Genomic DNA, 5,590 nt, shown 5'->3' on the forward strand with positions numbered 1-5,590 from the left:
CGAATACCAATATACAGGGCGTTTCAAAAAGAATCATCCGATTTTGTAGGTTTATAATTTCAATACTAATAATAATATGGACATGAGGTTAATTTTATATTAAAGGGTAACTAATAAAGTTTTTTTATACACCATTTACAGGTGCTCAATATGGCCCCCTTGAGATGCACGGCATATGTCTATGCGATACTCAAATTCGTCCCACACCTTAGCTAACATTTCTTGAGTGATAGATGCTCTGGGCTGTAGGAGGATCAGCACCATATGTGGTACGAAATTCACGTTGCACGGAAATCACAGACTCACATTTAGCAAACCGTATAACACAAAACGCTTTCTGTTGTTATACGCCATTTTGACAATAACTGAGCTGGGCGTTGACAGAAGCGCGCTACTGCTACCTAGCGGAAACCACGCGAAACTCGAGAGCTTCCTCTTACTAACAGTACATTGTTCTATCAAATCGGACTTATAGATGAATAGCAATCAATTTTTAAAATCGGATGATTCTTTTTGAAACGCCCTATATTGTTGAGGTGACATAAGAAACTTTTCTTTTTGGAAAAAATAAGGATCGACTGGGAGCAAGAGATGTCGCGTTTCTTAAATGTATAATATGACCTAAAATTAAATAACCGCTGGCTTCCAAGAGATTCTGCGTTATTGCTTAATTCTGATACTGATGCTATGTTTGTAACCCATCTTTTCCTAGCGTTCTTTAAAATTCAAATTAAATCATTCTTCAATATTATGTGCTGGTGGTATTGATTTATTTTAAAAAATCTTGTCTTTTTGGTTCTGTAACGCACTCAGTCAATGAAATTTTTTGATTGGGGGTTACCAAATGTACGAAAAGATCAATTGGGGTGCAGTTTACAAAAGAAAACTAATCTTAAAGCAAAGACGATTTTGGTTTCCTGTCTCTCAACACATTTTGTTCTTGCGCAGCAATATTTCGCTCAGACTACGACTAGGTATAATAAATATACCTATGTTTTAGTTATGGACGAAGGTGAAAGAAATACTAGTGTATTGTAGATTACCTATATTTTGACGAAGCGAAGAACGTTAATTGGGCACTTTAAACAATTGCTAGAGCATTTATGCTTAAACATGTCATTCTTTATTTTTTTTGTTTTTCAAGTTTTAGTGTAGCCACCTTGATTGAGGTTGTTGGAAAATAGACCATATAGTCTTTTTAGCATATCTTTTCATTGTAAATAAATTTCTTGATACTTACATTACAGCCAATTCCCTTTTGCACGCAATACGAGTTTGTATTGTATGTGAATTAACTTCTTTAAATACCCAGGTATATGATTTTGGTATAGACGATAGGTTTTGAGAATCGAAGTTCCAAATTAATTTCGCTATCGGATAAGATCATTAAATCGGAAGATCAAAACCAGCTGCCGGTATCTAAATTTAACGCATGTTCTTTGAAAATCGATTTTACACATAACGCAAATATACATTTCACCCGATTAATGGTGTAGATTAATGCTTAATTTAAACATGGCCGCCGCATAATAAACGTTCCGAAACGTTTCGCATTATTTACAATAGCTCAAATTATAAATCAGGCAATTGTGCAATATTGTAGCGGGCATTTATCGAGAATTCCATTATAGGAACCTAAATCTAATTTCCTGGTCTTACCTGTGACAAGGAGGCATTTGGTAATAAAACCTACCTCGAGATTTTTAATGGTTAAAGTTACATTTGTGTAACGGCCATAAAGCTATGTTTATCCATATCGGCATATGTATAGCTAATTACTCCATTCATTCCTTTGCTATATGTAAATTAAAAACTATTAACACCAGAATCAATTTCGTTATGTAGGTTTATGCTAATGCGAAGTTCATAAATTTCATATAGTCATGAATGAAAGAAAAAAGAAAAAAATGTAGGATCTATAAAAAATCTTTATAGTGATTTAGTTAATTATCATTATACTGCCGCAGCACTAGAACGTAAACGTACCGGAAGGTTTTATTTTAATTTTATACTTTGTTTGAATACATTATGCATACTAATATCAGTTATTAATGTCGTAAAATGTTTAATTTAATACCGATTTAAATAAGTTTTGGCAAATTTTAGTAGCTGAATCCCATAAACGACTTATGTAAAACGCTACTTGTATGTTTGTCCTGAAAAGTACAATCGTTCAAGAGGGACTATACGAATCTAATTTTGGGGGCCTTTCGCACGCTACTGATTTTTTTTATTACCAGGTCGGAGTATCTCCAATCTTTTTAGTGATATAAAAGTCATGCGATCGGTAAGATCAAACCGATTATAACATAAATAAACAAGTCAAATTGTTACGATGAGGAAATTATACCGGATGGTGCACGGTAAGTAGGAACATAAGGATTTAACATGGGAAATTAGTTTTATGCAATATCCTGCTCTCCTGTATATTTTCCAGAAAAAACTGTAGAGTTTAAATTTGTTCAGAATTAAAAGATGCATACAAAATGTTTTTACATGTTTTATTAAGCTTTTGGTATATACGCAAATTTAAAAATAAATTTCAATATTTATGTTATTAGTAGCAATAGCCATGAGTTTTGTTGTTTTTTGAATGGCTAGTTACTAATAACAGAAATGTTGAAATTTATTTGCGTATATACCAAAAGCTTAATAAAACATGTAAAAACATTTTGTATGCACCTTTTAATTCTGAACAAATTTAAACTCTACAGTTTTTTGTGTAAAATGTACAGGAGAACAGTATATTTCATAAAACTAATTTCCCATGTTAAATCCCTATGTTCCTACTTACCGTGCACCACCCGTTATATAGTTATTTATTACTTACTTATACAAGACAAGGGATGTTTTAGCCACCGAGGGAAATAACTTTTACGATTATTGTCGTGTATAATACAAACCGCAAGCAGAACCCATATCAATAATTATAAAACTTTGGAAAATTTTCGATTTAACGTAATCTCAAAAATAACCAGTTTAAGTTCTGCTGTCGTTTCCTTGGGAACAATACTGTTTTCTGTTCTGATCTTCATTTCATTTCGTGCTTCGCGTCCTTTAATAAGATTGACAGATGGCACTAGAATGCACACTCATTAGATATACTTTATGTATCCTTGCCGTTCAAGTGATCATCTTTATCTACTCTTACTGTTGGAGAGCCTACTCATTCAAACCACAAAAATTAGTTTTTTAATTCATAATTTACGTCAATTTTGTGAATTAAATTCATTTCGATTAAACCTTTTTCTTGGCTTATGGTAGTTGATGATTTATAAAACGACTTAAAAAACAATACCTAGTTACAGAAAAGCTAATTGGAGCAATTCGTGAAATCGGTCAGTGGATGGATAGCTGCCTATGCGAATTTAACCGTAACACATTAAAGGCGCTACGCTTTTATGTGAGTTTTAGAGCATTCCTCTATCTTCATTTAGTTAGCGCATCTCTACAGGGGTTAAGAATTCTCTTATTCTCTTAGTAAAAGGATTTCTTTTCTGCGGAGTACTGACACTGCACTGGGCCAATTTAATATGAATTGCGAAGAACACTGGTCCGCGCAAAACAGTGCCTTGAAAATTAAACAGGAGAATTATTTGGAACAAAGTTATCGTTTAATTAAAATATAAATAAAATTAATTCTAAGCTTAGACGGTGAAAGCCGGCGGAGCGGTACGGTATTCTCGAGCGCCACCAGGAGATCCTCAAAGCTTGCTTCTGGTTAAGTACGGTCGGTTGCGGTTGCGGAGGTTCGCAAGTCAAGGTAGTCATGGAGAAAACGAAAACCTCCAGGGATCCTGTCGGAAAATGACGGGCGTTCACTGGCGACCAATCTAAAAAAGACAGAGTTATAGCACACAAAACTGTATCCAATTCTCTAATGAGAACGGCAAAAAAATTAACTATGGGTGTCTATGGGTAAATCACGATGCAGCGAAGCAGAACAAAACCCCCTTGATGATTTTCACGAAACGGAAAATATCAATCCCTTACCCGGAAATTAAACGGAACGGTTAAATGAAATGTACGCTAAACAAAAACCATAAGTTTCACCGTCCATGTTAAAAATACAACAATGATCGCCTAGATCGTACCTTTTATAAAATTCGAAAGATACACGACCTAATCAGATGCGGTTTACTGCAACACATCTAATTAGCTACTGCTATTTATTTATTTATTCTCTCTTGTTCTGAGCCCTCAACAGGCTTGCGCCCAATTACAGAGTGACCCGCTTAATGCTTTTAAGAGATGCATCTGCAGAAGGTCTTAAGTTCTACACTACTGCGGTATTTACCTTATGAATTATGAAAACTGCAGGAAAATCTAATTCGGAGTAGCCGGCGAATGCTCGAAACTGGTCTAAGGAAATTCCCATCTAAATACTTACCTCAGTTCAGGTTCGAACACCCGACCTCCGACTTTATAGCCCAACGCTCTACCATTGAACCACAAAGTGCTTACTTAATTGACTGGGGCGGAATTCCAAAATCCTGTAGTCTAGTTAACACTCATTGCTACCTTTCCGGACCCGTTCAAAGGTAATGTTTCCAGTACATTTATAGTCTTCTATGCCGTAATTGCTACGCCCAATATTTGGATATTTACCTCTGGTCATCTTCTTCTGCCCGTCAAGATTGCTACACTTGTCTTTTCCGGCACCAGCCTGCTATTGATCATCCAGCTGTTTATCCGGTTAACGTGTCCTCTACGTCCCTTCATCCTGCTTCACCTTTTCACCTTTTGGACGTTGGTTGCTCCTGCAACGTCAGTAAGAACTTTGAGCTTTTTTGATGTTGTGTAAAAGTAAGGTCAATTTCGTTCACCGTACAAGATGTGACAATTAGAATTATCGTGGGTATACCTCACATAAAAAAAATGCAATAAGTATCTATTATTATTTCCTAATAATGTTTATTAATGTGTGACATTGTTGGTTTTCTCCTGAAGTTAAGGCATAAGAAAAGCTAACAAAGAGCAGAAATGCAAATTCTGCCGGGTTTTAAAAACGTCATAGGTATTGCTATGATTTTCAAGCTGAAAGCTGGCTTTAATTAAAAAAAATTCCACATTATCAAAACATGACAAAACTGTGACCCGATAGTACCTATACATCCTAATAATTAATTTAAAACCAACTGGCATGAAACGTTACGTTACGGTCAATCACCTAATACAAACTATATTCTCAAAAACTACGTAGTAGACCAGCAAAAGAATATGCATAAAAATGAACCTGATTCTGTCTCTTATTTATAGCTGGAAGCATGAAATAAATAAATAATTCGCGTGGTAATTTTTTGTAACGTTTTGATTTATCGCAACCAAGAACGAAAATCTTTTTTGGTATAAAAGCAATATGACTTCCGGTTACCCTGAGTTCCATTTCAAAAATGGAGGTATACGCAGTTTAAAATTTTCATAATTCCACGTTTAATGAATATGATTTATTAATGACGCCGTATTATATCAACGATTTGATTCCGATTGGTACCTATAGGAAATTGCATCAGGCAAAGAAATCGGTTTCCTTAGATATTAAAGGTTTGCTTTAAATGGTTTGTAACGACTAGTCTTCAATAGCGTCTCT

This window comes from Photinus pyralis, unplaced genomic scaffold (assembly GCF_008802855.1).
Source record: "Photinus pyralis isolate 1611_PpyrPB1 unplaced genomic scaffold, Ppyr1.3 Ppyr1.4_LG2, whole genome shotgun sequence".
Lineage (NCBI taxonomy): Eukaryota > Metazoa > Arthropoda > Insecta > Coleoptera > Lampyridae > Photinus > Photinus pyralis.